Below are 16917 nucleotides of genomic sequence, written 5' to 3' on the forward strand. Positions count from 1 at the left end.
TTACCGCATCCTGTCATGCTCCTCTCCGCACCTCCAATTGTACCTGCACCCCTCCTCTCTCCCTTCATTTGCCTCTCTGTTTCTCACTCATTATCACAATTATTGTAACCATATTATTTTTTTGTTCTATTATTACTGTGATCATTTATTCTAATTTGTGTCACTATTTCGTTGTTACCTTCGATATTTTGTATAGCCTCCTTTTAAACTGTCTTCCGTCACTATTTTATACTATAGTTTTGTAATGTTGCCTTTATGTATTGAAACTAACTTTCAGGGGCTTGCCTCCCATACAAGCTTTGCTTTTCTTGGCAAGCCCCTCCGTTCTGATTTGTATAGTTATTAGTCAAAGTTACTTTAGTTCGCATTAGTTCTCATTGTTTATACCTTCTAATTCTAATGCTTTATTCCGATTGATATTGTACTTTAAATATGACTATGTATTGTTAGTTTGATTTTGTTGTTCTTTGTGAACGGAAAATGAATAAAATGAATAAAATCATAAATCATATATTTTCCTTATTTAAATGTATAGTCTGGTTTACAGCTCCTGCATGAATGGTGCTGGTGATCCAACCATATGCAAGTTCTAACCCAACCTGTGACATGTCATGTCATCACAGGTCTATATGAAAGAATACACACATTCTGTGATTGAAATGATATAAAGAAATTAACAAACACAAACCTGTTGATGAACTGATTTCCTTTGTCCCATCGTCTCTTTAACCTGAAAATAAAATATTTTACATATCATTGATGTTAATGAAGTACTAACAATACCTTGGGCCCCTGCATAAAAAGTTACTACTACGATATGTTACATCCCATAACTTTAATGTGATGCTGGATTTTGATTGGATAATGTATACTGTTAGTTGCCATGGTAGTTACCGTTGATTGGAACCCTACACTAGTTCCTATGCAATTTATCTTGGTGTCTAGGCGTGGCCTATACAGTATATTACTACCATTAATCAGTCTGAACATAAGCATGATTGTCTCATATCTCACTTATAATTGTCAAATGTATATGCAGAACATCCTGTGTTGTTTATTTTGTTACATAATTAAATATTTCAAAATTTCTAGTTGCTATGGCCATGATGAAACCAAATTGGTATTTACAAAAACCATATTATCATGTAATCTTTTCATTCAAGCACGATACATGATAAATGATTGTTGTCATAATAAACTACAGATACAAATGAATATTATGTATAACATAATGAGTTAATAAAACTAATTTTTGGTTCATAATCATGCACTATTTGCCTATTAAGATACACCTGCATTAGCATAAACTGGATTTTTACTCTTAGGGATTCGTCCTACCCACATCTTTATTTTTTCTTGATGGCAAATAATACATGGTTGAAATTGTATTTACACACATACCTTTGATGGACCTATCACTTGACTGGATGGCTTGTCGAATATCGTTACCCCTTCCAACTGAAAATGAATTAAAATAATATAAGAAATTAAGATATGCGTTATATATCTTACGCAGCAAGGAAGGGCTAACGAAAATCTGTAATGACTTATCGAAGCGCTAAACATCTTTATTTACATTTGTACTGTTATCCTCCACATGCGGGGACAGTAAAAGTATCAGTCTGAACACAAGCTAAATCCATAACCCCCAAATTCGATTACTTCATACGTTTTTTATTGATATTATTTTGACGCTTTGTATCCTAAAGTCAAAATGTTCTTTGTTTGAACCAAGGGGGTTGATACACGATATTGCAGTAATATTAATATCTTTATGCCTTATATAGCAACGTAAGATCCTCTGTTCGATCGTCGGCCATCTCTGCTATGCAATTAGTGTTCTGCATAAAAAATGGAAATAGAAGTGTAGTGTATGATTTTTGTTTTAATTCCCTTAATTTTACATCCTGGACATCTTTTTGATGTATGTTGAAAGGGCTCAGAAATTGTTGTCGAAACATTATTTAGTTTGAGGCGGTCTCATATTTCATGTACATGACTGTACAAATGTGGATTTGAATTCAGTAATTCAATGTTTTCACTTGACATTAACATTTTTTATACGTAATACATACAATGATAACATCAAATAATTACACTCTAAAAAAAATGGTTTACCCAGTATTGGGTAAAATGAAAAAATGCATGTTGGTTGCGTAAAAATATATTTAGTAAATTTTACCTAATGTTGCGTTAAAATAGCACAATATGGGGTAAAATAAAAAGAAATACCCATCAAACATGCTTCTTCTCTTTCTACCCAATATTGAGTAAAGCTTTACTCAGCGTTTTTAAAGTCTATAACAATGTATCATAATTGAATTGAATTGAATTTATTTCCATTAAAAACAGATAACAATACATATAAAATGATACATATGAATTGATAAATAGAAAACGGGAGGATGGCCCTACTCAGCAGCATCAATAATGGTGCTGCTGGTCTACCGATGGGTCCTCATATAGCATAAAAGAAAATTACACAAAAATAAATAATACACAATATAAAAATAACATACCAAAACAGTAAAAAATAAAACTAATCGGTCATAACATCTAGCCCCACCCCCCCCCCCTTCTTACGTTAACACACCCTACATTTCAATGCATAGGAATTGAGTAACAGAGAATAATGTACACTCAGACCCAATTTAAGATGTGGTTATTAACTACGTTTTTAAATGAACTATAAGAAACAGAACATTTAGCATCACGTGGCAATTCATTAAAATATGTCGTACCCCTGTATGAAAACATTCTTATACAGTATTCAGTCCGTGGTTTAGGGAAAGATATTTATTAGAACGTAGAGAATATTTATGAGTAGAAAACTGTAATATATTATTCAAGTAAGGCGCACTAAGACTATTCAGACTCTTATACCCTTTTTACACACGCTAAAATTTCCTTAACCCCGTACTATAGGTGGGGCTAAATTGCCATTTAGCCCCACCTATAGTACGGGGTTAAGCTTAGCCCACTTTCTTTTTACACAGCATTTTTGCAAAGTGGGCTAACCCCACCTTTAGTACGGGATTATTTGGCCCTGCAAAAAAGCAGGGTTATCCCAGCAATTGCGGTGCTAAGAGCGATAGTACGGGGTTAAGATCGCTAGTGTAAAACGAAAGTGGGCTAAGCTTAACCCCGTACTATAGGTGGGGCTAAATGGCAATTTAGCCCCACCTATAGTACGGGGTTAAGGAAATTTTAGCGTGTGTAAAAAGGTACGAGTGAAGTACTTGTACTACGAATGATCGACAAAAACCACTAGTCCGGGGTTAGCGAGTTTCGTGTGTGAAAAGCAAGCATTCCTTATCCGGGGTTAGCGATAACAATTTGGCATGTGTGAAAAGGAAAAAAAATAGTACGGGGTTAAGGATAGTACGGGGTTAGCGATAGTCCGGGGTTAAGAAAATCCTGTGTAAAAAGGGTATTATACACCATTGAAAGAGTATGCTTTATACGCCTTGATTTTAATGACTCCCAGTTTAAGAGTTGATGAACAGTATGGTTTGATATATATTTATACGGATTAATTTTTAGTGTTATTTTGCAAGCTCTATTTTGTAATTTTTGCAATTGTTGGGTACATTTCAAATTTGATTAATCAAAGTTCAAAGAGTACAATGTTTCATACATAACAAAGTACAACTGAGTTCATTTTCAAACTGATCAAACATTGTCCAAGTCTCCTTCATGTGTGATGAGACGCTTTATTGTTTTTCCGCCACTGGCTGGGAGCAAGGCGAAAATCCTTCCGTCAGCAGACTACGAAGCAAGAACCTTTTGACAGTTTTTCACTTTGTGTAGAAGCAATATATCAATAAACTATTACCACTCAGTTTTCACAGATTTTCAATTGATTACAAAGATATATAAGTATATAAATGTATATAAAAAGAAGTATACCACTAAGGCAACTATCTTTAGAACTCTAAAACAGAAGTTTGTGAGCTTTATTTTTTTTTCTTCAAATTTGAGATACGAGGTTCTAATATCATACCAAATATATGTGGTTATCTACAAGAAAATGTCTTCAACTTTAAAGAGGAAAGGAATTTTTACGATGTCCCTAGGCAGAGTTGAAGCTAAATTACAGTAGTTGCAGTAAAACACTAATTTCGTGGGAAAGTCTGTAAAACCAAGATTAAGTATGACTATATCATCGTAGATCTAGATCTGGTACAGTTAAATAAACTGAACTTTGTGAAATCATAAAATCTAAGCTGAAATACGATCACACCGAAGATCGCCAACACAGATAGGCACACGTGGGACAGTGTATTATTATTGCTGGAATAAAGACCCGACGGAAGTGACCGAATCTGCGCTTATTTTGCTTATTTCTCAGCAATTACACAATTTCTTCTAGAATCCTTTGGCACATATTTTTTATTCATACAAACAGACACTTGGGTGATCATTATATTAGATTCTGTAAAAAGTCATTTTGAGATCGTTACCAGAACTGGAATTTATCTTTAACATAATTATGACGAATTACCAACAGCAAAGTGATCTATGATCTATGAACTGTACTTCGATCTAATTCTTTTCGATTTATGTGGTGTTGGGGTGTTCCATGTAAGTTTAGAGTGAACACAACAATTTAAGGCTAATACCTCGGTCAAATTTGCTGTACGGCGGCCGTACGGCGAGGCGAAAACAGCCATTCCAACATTTTTTGTACCTTAAGTGATTTGTGTTACAAGTCATGTCTAACTATGCCAGTGACCTTTTGTCCAGAGTTATGCAGTGCAGTTGGATATTAGCACGTTTTTATTTGTGTGCATGTTTCATACCTTGCATAACTTGGTGTTAGGCAGCTTAGGCTCTCTTGCAAATTCTTAATTCTTACCCCTATTCAATGCTAGGATGGTTAAAAAAGTTTTCTTGTAAGGGTTTAGTTATAAGCAGGTGAATGCAACATTTAAGTAGATTTGGTTTAAATTGGAATTCTTATATGGGAGGAACCCTAGTAAGAATTGATAGTTGTCACTTGAAGCGTAGGAATCGAAGAGGCAAGACCTCTGAGTTCTCTCTAAGAGCAGCCGCAGCAGCTCCGCTTCTAGATTAAATACAATAGTTCTCAGTCATTGTTCATTTTCATGTATGTTATTCTCTGACCTCTCGCATATCAGATTTTGTCATTTTACAGGAAGTCCTGGAACAGTATCCGTGACAAGACAGACAAGTTGTTTTGGTCTCATCATTGTAGGTTTTTGCTCTGCCATAGAGAGTTTGAATGAAAATGAATAAAACGGCTGTTTTCGATTAGCCGTAGGGGAAATGTGACCGTAGCATTAGCTAACCCTTGCACTATTCATATCTTCAAGATTGAATCATTAAATCATACAAAGTTTTCATAAAACATTGAGTCTTTTGAATTATTATATGTCAAACATCCCTCAATTATGGACACCTATATCACCATGATCTTCTTTGCTTTCTAAAGGAAAGCAATGTTTAAATTGCAGCTTAATGGCCTGCCCCACTCTGCAAAACTGAAATGTATGAAAACTGACAGTTTAATATGAATAGGCAACTTTGGGACATGTGCATTTTATTGATTTCTGTGTTATATAAATCTGTTAAAAGTCAGCGGCAATATATAGTAAATGTTGTCCTCTTACCCAAGTTGATTGGCAGCAAAACTATTACAGTCTTCACTCGGAAATGTAACCATAGCAGAACAGTGGCAATGCCAAGAAATGGCACTATAAAAGCGTCTTACCAGACTTAAACCTCATCAATTCAATCTAATGTTTCACTTCGCAATCAAAATGGCGCTCGGTAAAGTAGCGGCCGCTAACATTTGGTGCATTACTGGGTAATAGCAAGATCATAATTAGTGCACTCCGCAGCCACCGCCCCATTTACGGGTTCATGATAAATTAGTATTGCACTCGGTGAGAAGGAAATATGAAAAGAGATGACATGCACTGCTGCACTTATTGAAAAAGAAAAATGAAAATAAACATCGCACTGACAAAGGGATCCTGGCTAGGTATTTATCCAAGAAACTGAGCTCCAAGTTCAATCTATATTGTTACAGTGAATGAGGGTGAAACATTTTACAACAGAGACCGTACTGCAGTGGGTTGTGTTGGACACCAGTCAAAATATACACACTGTTAAAACTGATGGGGTGTTAAAACTGACACCAGTTTGATGTATATAGAGGTCATACCCTCTCTCTCACCCTCCTTCTCTCTCCCCCCCAACCCCTTGTTCTCTTGCCAGAAAAAAGGAAAAAAAATATATATTTGTTTTTAAAAGAATTAAGCTTGTGAGGGAGCAAATTCGCAGAAAAATGCTTATTATCAAAATTTCTCACTCTTTTCTTTGTTTAAATCCCTCACTTTTTTGTCTTTTCCCCTGCCTGTCTCACCTTTATCTCTGTTGTTTTGTTCCCATACCTATCATCGCTATGAGCTCTTTCCCCCTCTCTCTGTCATATTTCTTCTTCCCTCTCTCTCCCTCCCACACTTATTTCTCTTTTGTCAAAAAACGAAACAGAAAATATTTATTTAGACAAATGATGTTGTGAGGAAGTGACGTCGAAGATTTTTTTTTTTCATCCCTCTCTCTATTCTCTTTTTAGATCTCTTACTGTTTTCTTTGAAACCCCTCACTTCTTTCTTCCTCCCTGCCTGTCTCCACCTTGCATATATCTCCAGTTGTTTTGTTTCAATAGGCCTACTACCCTTGGAAGCTCTCTTTCACTCGTCTTCTCCCGTTCTCTTCAGTCGGACTTTATTCATATAAATTATCATTATTTATTCTTTTTTTACACTCACAAAGCTTGAAGCACAACATATTTCATGCAGCATTCATTCACCCTGTTTATTTCCATATTTGAAAGAAGGTTCAAAATACATTAGTCCAATAAACTTGAACATTCCTCAGTATAACAGTTGTAGAAATACGTTATACATCCAGATAGTATAAACATGATAAATTACAATTTAAACTCATATTAATATGAGTGTGAATAACCCAATCAACCCCACAACCAAGCTTTTGGCATTAATACCACATCAAAGATGTAATAAAATTAGATGTATATGTGATCATGTAGACAAATGTATGAAACGCCTACAAATAAACTACGTACAATATCACTCATAAGAAAAGAAATAACGTTAAAGCTACAGTACCGTATATCTATCATTAACCATTCCTAATCCTTGTTCTTCACATACGAACACACCCTGACACACAAATAATAATAATAATAAAGTGTATTTCCTTGATGTGCTTTTTAAAAGCCACCGGTAGTAATGTCTTCGTGATTTTCCTTCAGAAGTGTCACAGGTTATACTGCACGTAAGGCAATATAAATCTAATCACGTGTGCGCTCTCTATCAATCATACTTTGATAAAGGGTTTATTTCATGACTTTATTTGTCCCCATTTCTGTTCAATGAATAAAAAAAGAAAGACTTTAAAACCGGATGAAATGACATTGTTACGTTCCACCTCAACTGCGATGAAACATGTAACGTGTGCACTCATTCAATTTAAATCTTATTTGTTAATTCATTTACATTGTATTAAAAAATTATTTGCGCAAACAGCTATAATCTTGATGAATAAAGAGCAGTATATTGCAAACAAAATGAATAAATCATTTTGAAAATCAGTATGATCATGTGATCATTGCGGGGACGTTCATATCCATACATTGTAGTAACGTACTTGAAAAGTGACCAACGCTTGCGGGGGGGGGGGCAGAATTTAAGAGATGCTTTTACGGGGTACCAGTTGTGAAGAATTTGTCATGGGTCATTATACTACAAATGTGATAATCATCATAGCCAATAAAAATTATTATCAATGAATATCGCTATATAACGTCATACTTTGACAAAGGTAACACGTGAAATGTTAATCTTCATTGAGTTTCCAGTTTTATGTCTTCTTTGAGTAAACATTTCATTATATAAACCGTAACCTTATTTGTATGGCTGGTCAACTAGTCTTGATAGTTGGTGTCTAAGTAAATGACAAATAAATGTTGTCTTGTCTTGTCTTTCCGTTAATGCCCACAATCATTACAATGATTATTATGTTCTTATTATACATAAAATTACACTGTGGTTACTTGCTGCCTTTTTGCAAAAGTAGGGTATAGTATAACTATCATAAATTTTGAACTGTGATATACATATCCAATTCATGCAAAAGAAAATATAAGATATGATCAATACATTTATATCCACTAATATCAAAATCGATTTCAATCGATATTGTGAAACTAAAACTGATTTGAATTCTTATCATGATACAGCTAATTCTCATTTTGAATATATCTCTTTAAATACAATGTTCTTGTTTCAAATATTACATATCATGGTGGATGAAAGGGCCTCTTCCACCAAAAACTCTCAATTTCAAATTGATTGAAAAAATAATGAATTGAATTCCTAGATGCCCAGGACAACTCAAATCCACATTCCAATATGTGACGTAGATCTTTAAGTAAGTTTTAAGGGTTTTTTTACTTGCTGGCCCGTATTCTGAAGTCAGGTTTAACTTAGACCACGGTCTAACTCTGTGCTAAAATTATGGGGAGCCAAAAATTCAAAAAGTCTGTTTGTATTGTATATTTCTTATGTTTTCTATTTTGTTTCATTTTGCTTTCATAACAAAGAAAAATACTTCAGGTACCATTCTCAGGCAATTATGAACAATTTAGGTGTCAAATGAGTTAATAAATTGGATGTGTACTGTTAAGGATTAGTGCTCCAATTGGCTCTCCATAGATAAACCACAACTTTAAACCAGGGTTTAATTTAAACCCAAGTTCAGAATACGGGCCGCTGAGTCCCAACCATGAACAAAAACAGCTCAAGATCTTTTAAATAGAGGGATATGCATAGGGTGCGTTTCATCAACATTTTTTGTCCGACAAGTAGTCAGATCTGACATCCTTTCCTTGATTCTGATTGGCTGAGAAGCACTGTTCCTATGCCAACTGTCGGGTTGGATAAAATGGTACTTGTCTGATAAAACACCCGACAAATCCTTTCATGAAACGCTCACCAGAGCTGACAGGCAGTTAAAGGGGTTACTCCGGGGTAAAAATATTTATATCTAAATAAATTCACTTAGCAAAATTCACATAGTAAAATTCACTGAGCAAAAATGCTTACAATTCTATCAAAATCTGAAAACAAATATTGAAGTTTAGCAATATATTATGGAAAGTTATATACACGTCGTCATGGATATTCATTAGGTGGGCTGATGTCACATCCCCACTTTCCCTTTTCTAATGTTATTACATATAATCATAATTGTTTTATTTCTTCATACATATGTGAATATATGTCCCTTGCAATGAAATAAGTTGCAGCAATGAATATCTAATGCACTAAATAAGTTGTCATTCCAATTTTGTTAGTTCTTGAAGGTAAGAATTTGAATAAGCCTAATTATAAAATGAAGAATAAGTGGGGATATTACATCATCAGTTCGTTCATTGAACATTCATGAAGTCATGCCTAGTCTATTCCACTGGAATAATGCAAATCTTTTAAAGTGCCATAACTTTCTTATTCATTGTCGGATTTTGATAAAATTGTCAGTGTTTCGTTTTTCTTTATCGTTTCAATTAATATTATTTTCAGACCGGAGCATCCCTTTAATAGCCTTAACATACATGGTGCAATGTCAAACGGCAGCATCATCAGTAAAGAATGGAAATGGAAAAAATGGGGCCCTTTAAATACTATGAAATAGATGTACAGGAAAGCAATATTGCACACTTTGTCACATAACTATATTCTGGTTCCCGCTTCATAAAGACTTACATTAATAACATATGCACAATTTCTTTTACAAATTTACTGTTAGCCAATCAGAATGAATGATTTTATTCATTGCATCTAGTCATAAAGGGGTTGTCACACCCGGTACGTTTTAGTCAATGAAATACTGATGTAGGTATAAAAAACATTCCTGTCATGTAATCATGTTTACTGATGTCGAAAATTCTTTTAATAATTATGAAGAATGCGCATTCAAAAAAGAGGTCTTTATTTTAGAAATGTATCTTCGATATCAAGAATCAAATCAAGAAATACCTCATATGAAGATTTCATTCTGTATCTGGTAGAACGTGTATGGTTTCTTTATATTTAGTACTTCAATATAAATTAATCAAATAGTGTGCTTCGACTTAAAGGAATCCCCAAAGGCCAAAACATCACTATTTTTAAACATAACCTTAAAAAAAGATGCTAATTTGCCAATACTTTACACAAACAAGTCAATCTACCATATAACTAAAACTCCCAGAATACAACTTGCCTACCGACCTATTACCGCATCCTGTCATGCTCCTCTCCGCACCTCCAATTGTACCTGCACCCCTCCTCTCTCCCTTCATTTGCCTCTCTGTTTCTCACTCATTATCACAATTATTGTAACCATATTCTTTTTTTTGGTTCTATTATTACTATGATCATTTATTCTAATTTGTGTCACTATTTCGTTGTTACCTTCGATATTTTGTATAGCCTCCTTTTAAACTGTCTTCCGTCACTATTTTATACTATAGTTTTGTAATGTTGCCTTTATGTATTGAAACTAACTTTCAGGGGCTTGCCTCCCATACAAGCTTTGCTTTTCTTGGCAAGCCCCTCCGTTCTGATTTGCATAGTCATTAGTCAAAGTTACTTTAGTTCGCATTAGTTCTCATTGTTTATACCTTCTAATTCTAATGCTTTATTCCGATTGATATTGTACTTTAAATATGACTATGTATTGTTAGTTTGATTTTGTTGTTCTTTGTGAACGGAAAATGAATAAAATGAATAAAATCATAAATCATATATTTTCCTTATTTAAATGTATAGTCTGGTTTACAGCTCCTGCATGAATGGTGCTGGTGATCCAACCATATGCAAGTTCTAACCCAACCTGTGACATGTCATGTCATCACAGGTCTATATGAAAGAATACACACATTCTGTGATTGAAATGATATAAAGAAATTAACAAACACAAACCTGTTGATGAACTGATTTCCTTTGTCCCATCGTCTCTTTAACCTGAAAATAAAACATTTTACATATCATTGATGTTAATGAAGTACTAACAATACCTTGGGCCCCTGCATAAAAAGTTACTACTACGATATGTTACATCCCATAACTTTAATGTGATGCTGGATTTTGATTGGATAATGTATACTGTTAGTTGCCATGGTAGTTACCGTTGATTGGAACCCTACACTAGTTCCTATGCAATTTATCTTGGTGTCTAGGCGTGGCCTATACAGTATATTACTACCATTAATCAGTCTGAACATAAGCATGATTGTCTCATATCTCACTTATAATTGTCAAATGTATATGCAGAACATCCTGTGTTGTTTATTTTGTTACATAATTAAATATTTCAAAATTTCTGGTTGCTATGGCCATGATGAAACCAAATTGGTATTTACAAAAACCATATTATCATGTAATCTTTTCATTCAAGCACGATACATGATAAATGATTGTTGTCATAATAAACTACAGATACAAATGAATATTATGTATAACATAATGAGTTAATAAAACTAATTTTTGGTTCATAATCATGCACTATTTGCCTATTAAGATACACCTGCATTAGCATAAACTGGATTTTTACTCTTAGGGATTCGTCCTACCCACATCTTTATTTTTTCTTGATGGCAAATAATACATGGTTGAAATTGTATTTACACACATACCTTTGATGGACCTATCACTTGACTCGATGGCTTGTCGAATATCGTTACCCCTTCCAACTGAAAATGAATTAAAATAATATAAGAAATTAAGATATGCGTTATATATCTTACGCAGCAAGGAAGGGCTAACGAAAATCTGTAATGACTTATCGAAGCGCTAAACATCTTTATTTACATTTGTACTGTTATCCTCCACATGCGGGGACAGTAAAAATATCAGTCTGAACACAAGCTAAATCCATAACCCCCAAATTCGATTACTTCATACGTTTTTTATTGATATTATTTTGACGCTTTGTATCCTAAAGTCAAAATGTTCTTTGTTTGAACCAAGGGGGTTGATACACGATATTGCAGTAATATTAATATCTTTATGCCTTATATAGCAACGTAAGATCCTCTGTTCGATCGTCGACCATCTCTGCTATGCAATTAGTGTTCTGCATAAAAAATGGAAATAGAAGTGTAGTGTATGATTTTTGTTTTAATTCCCTTAATTTTACATCCTGGACATCTTTTTGATGTATGTTGAAAGGGCTCAGAAATTGTTGTCGAAACATTATTTAGTTTGAGGCGGTCTCATATTTCATGTACATGACTGTACAAATGTGGATTTGAATTCAGTAATTCAATTTTTTCACTTGACATTAACATTTTTTATACGTAATATATACAATGATAACATCAAATAATTACACTCTAAAAAAAATGGTTTACCCAGTATTGGGTAAAATGGAAAAATGCATGTTGGTTGCGTAAAAATATATTTAGTAAATTTTACCTAATGTTGCGTTAAAATAGCACAATATGGGGTAAAATAAAAAGAAATACCCATCAAACATGCTTCTTCTCTTTCTACCCAATATTGAGTAAAGCTTTACTCAGCGTTTTTAAAGTCTATAACAATGTATCATAATTGAATTGAATTGAATTTATTTCCATTAAAAACAGATAACAATACATATAAAATGATACATATGAATTGATAAATAGAAAACGGGAGGATGGCCCTACTCAGCAGCATCAATAATGGTGCTGCTGGTCTACCGATGGGTCCTCATATAGCATAAAAGAAAATTACACAAAAATAAATAATACACAATATAAAAATAACATACCAAAACAGTAAGAAATAAAACTAATCGGTCATAACATCTAGCCCCACCCCCCCCTTCTTACGTTAACACACCCTACATTTCAATGCATAGGAATTGAGTAACAGAGAATAATGTACACTCAGACCCAATTTAAGATGTGGTTATTAACTACGTTTTTAAATGAACTATAAGAAACAGAACATTTAGCATCACGTGGCAATTCATTAAAATATGTCGTACCCCTGTATGAAAACATTCTTATACAGTATTCAGTCCGTGGTTTAGGGAAAGATATTTATTAGAACGTAGAGAATATTTATGAGTAGAAAACTGTAATATATTATTCAAGTAAGGCGCACTAAGACTATTCAGACTCTTATACACCATTGAAAGAGTATGCTTTATACGCCTTGATTTTAATGACTCCCAGTTTAAGAGTTGATGAACAGTATGGTTTGATATATATTTATACGGATTAATTTTTAGTATTATTTTGCAAGCTCTATTTTGTAATTTTTGCAATTGTTGGGTACATTTCAAATTTGATTAATCAAAGTTCAAAGAGTACAATGTTTCATACATAACAAAGTACAACTGAGTTCATTTTCAAACTGATCAAACATTGTCCAAGTCTCCTTCATGTGTGATGAGACGCTTTATTGTTTTTCCGCCACTGGCTGGGAGCAAGGCGAAAATCCTTCCGTCAGCAGACTACGAAGCAAGAACCTTTTGACAGTTTTTCACTTTGTGTAGAAGCAATATATCAATAAACTATTACCACTCAGTTTTCACAGATTTTCAATTGATTACAAAGATATATAAGTATATAAATGTATATAAAAAGAAGTATACCACTCAGGCAACTATCTTTAGAACTCTAAAACAGAAGTTTGTGAGCTTTATTTTTTTTTCTTCAAATTTGAGATACGAGGTTCTAATATCATACCAAATATATGTGGTTATCTACAAGAAAATGTCTTCAACTTTAAAGAGGAAAGGAATTTTTACGATGTCCCTAGGCAGAGTTGAAGCTAAATTACAGTACTTGCAGTAAAACACTAATTTCGTGAGAAAGTCTGTAAAACCAAGATTAAGTATGACTATATCATCGTAGATCTAGATCTGGTACAGTTAAATAAACTGAACTTTGTGAAATCATAAAATCTAAGCTGAAATACGATCACACCGAAGATCGCCAACACAGATAGGCACACGTGGGACAGTGTATTATTATTGATGGAATAAAGACCCGACGGAAGTGACCGAATCTGCGCTTATTTTGCTTATTTCTCAGCAATTACACAATTTCTTCCAGAATCCTTTGGCACATATTTTTTATTCATACAAACAGACACTTGGGTGGTCATTATATTAGATTCTGTAAAAAGTCATTTTAAGATCGTTACCAGAACTGGAATTTACCTTTAACATAATTATGACGAATTACCAACAGCAAAGTGATCTATGATCTATGAACTGTACTTCGATCTAATTCTTTTCGATTTATGTGGTGTTGGGGTGTTCCATGTCCTTACCAGTCAGACTGCAGGTCCCAAGAAAGTGGCTTCTTTCATCCAAGTGATATTCATGACTTGAGATGTTTTGCATATTTAATGAGCTTGATGCGGACCAAAACACCTCTTTTCATTCGGTCATTGCTGTTCTAATTGTGCATCGAATTTCATGAATTTGGTACCATCGTAAAGAAGGAGAATCATTCTTTTACATGTAGGTCATGTGTTTGGATTTATTCAAAGATTTTGTAATATAGGTTAAAATTTTGATCTAAAATATGCTACAAAATAAATATTTTCACCTGACAAAAGCTGCTAATTTCACACTTTATTTTTGTTTGAGCCCAAATGATTTTTATATCATGATAAAGCTGAATATGTATGCTCTGAAATGATATAGGTTTCAAAATAATTATTGGTTTAATCGGGTCAAGATCACACTTTTTATTTGCCGAGTACATAAAGCAGCTTGAAAACAAGAATACTGCAATCTGATTGGTCAAAGAGACCACACAATGGCAAATTCCAACGGTTTCAGTGACTGGGTTCGTGGGAAGGTCACACTTCCCATGTGGTAATATCCTCAAATACCCCGCGCCTGTTGTTCTGTGAACCTTATCCAGCCAATCAGAACTCTGGATTTCATGCAAGTACAACATTTCAGAAATCTCGTCTTGTACCTTGGTGGGAAAAGTGTGATCTTGATCCGATTAAAAGGTGCCGCATATCAAGAGTGGCATTGTGAGAAAGTACAGAAGTTCAGCTTTATGGTGATATAGATATCATTGAGGCTCAAAATAAAAAGTTTTGCACAATTTGCAAAAGAAAACAGAGGAAGAAAATTCAGTTTTTAGGCACATTTTCAGGCCAAAAATTTACTTATTTAACAAAATATTGTATACAAAGTAAATTACCAATATGAAAGAGTAACTTTTACTCTATCTGATCGTGTAATAATATTTCATTTAACTTGAGGTTAAAACAGGTAAATTCTTAGAGAAAAAAAATCTCACGAATTACGAGATTTTGCAAGGAGGAGGATTCAGCCACGAGATGATTTGGATGAATCTGGCCTTTTTGCTCATTAGCATAGGGACCTGCGGTCTGACTGTAAGTTTAGAGTGAACACAACAATTTAAGGCTAATACCTCGGTCAAATTTGCTGTACGGCGGCCGTACGGCGAGGCGAAAACAGCCATTCCAACATTTTTTGTACCTTGATTTGTGTTACAAGTCATGTCTAACTATGCCAGTGACCTTTTGTCCAGAGTTATGCAGTGCAGTTGGATATTAGCACGTTTTTATTTGTGTGCATGTTTCATACCTTGCATTACTTGGTGTTAGGCAGCTTAGGCTCTCTTGCAAATTCTTAATTCTTACCCCTATTCAATGCTAGGATGGTTAAAAAAGTTTTCTTGTAAGGGTTTTGTTATAAGCAGGTGAATGCAACATTTAAGTAGATTTGGTTTAAATTGGAATTCTTATATGGGAGGAACCCTAGTAAGAATTGATAGTTGTCACTTGAAGCGTAGGAATCGAAGAGGCAAGACCTCTGAGTTCTCTCTAAGAGCAGCCGCAGCAGCTCCGCTTCTAGATTAAATACAATAGTTCTCAGTCATTGTTCATTTTCATGTATGTTATTCTCTGACCTCTCGCATATCAGATTTTGTCATTTTACAGGAAGTCCTGGAACAGTATCCGTGACAAGACAGACAAGTTGTTTTGGTCTCATCATTGTAGGTTTTTGCTCTGCCATAGAGAGTTTGAATGAAAATGAATAAAACGGCTGTTTTCGATTCGCCGTAGGGGAAATGTGACCGTAGCATTAGCTAACCCTTGCACTATTCATATCTTCAAGATTGAATCATTAAATCATACAAAGTTTTCATAAAACATTGAGTCTTTTGAATTATTATATGTCAAACATCCCTCAATTATGGACACCTATATCACCATGATCTTCTTTGCTTTCTAAAGGAAAGCAATGTTTAAATTGCAGCTTAATGGCCTGCCCCACTCTGCAAAACTGAAATGTATGAAAACTGACAGTTTAATATGAATAGGCAACTTTGGGACATGTGCATTTTATTGATTTCTGTGTTATATAAATCTGTTAAAAGTCAGCGGCAATATATAGTAAATGTTGTCCTCTTACCCAAGTTGATTGGCAGCAAAACTATTACAGTCTTCACTCGGAAATGTAACCATAGCAGAACAGATGCAATGCCAAGAAATGGCACTATAAAAGCGTCTTACCAGACTTAAACCTCATCAATTCAATCTAATGTTTCACTTCGCAATCAAAATGGCGCTCGGTAAAGTAGCGGCCGCTAACCTTTGGTGCATTACTGGGTAATAGCAAGAACATAATTAGTGCACTCCGCAGCCACCGCCCCATTTACGGGTTCATGATAAATTAGTATTGCACTCGGTGAGAAGGAAATATGAAAAGAGATGACATGCACTGCTGCACTTATTGAAAAAGAAAAATGAAAATAAACATCGCACTGACATAGGGATCCTGGCCAGGTATTTATCCAATAAGCTGAGCTGCCAGTTCAATATACAGTATATT

General features: G+C 34.3%; 1 long non-coding RNA gene across 1 annotated transcript; it reads right to left on the reverse strand.

Annotated features, from left to right (window-relative positions):
* Nucleotides 1-685: 685 nt before the first annotated feature.
* On the reverse strand, nucleotides 686-16672 carry LOC135154944 (uncharacterized). The gene is made up of 5 exons (XR_010294336.1): nucleotides 16498-16672; nucleotides 11732-11788; nucleotides 11019-11060; nucleotides 1402-1458; nucleotides 686-730 (listed from the first exon to the last, which is right to left on the reverse strand). It is a non-coding gene; the product is annotated as an uncharacterized LOC135154944 (long non-coding RNA).
* Between the last annotated feature and the right edge of the window lie 245 nt (nucleotides 16673-16917).

This window comes from Lytechinus pictus, chromosome 8, assembly GCF_037042905.1.
Source record: "Lytechinus pictus isolate F3 Inbred chromosome 8, Lp3.0, whole genome shotgun sequence".
NCBI classification, from domain to species: Eukaryota; Metazoa; Echinodermata; class Echinoidea; order Temnopleuroida; family Toxopneustidae; genus Lytechinus; species Lytechinus pictus.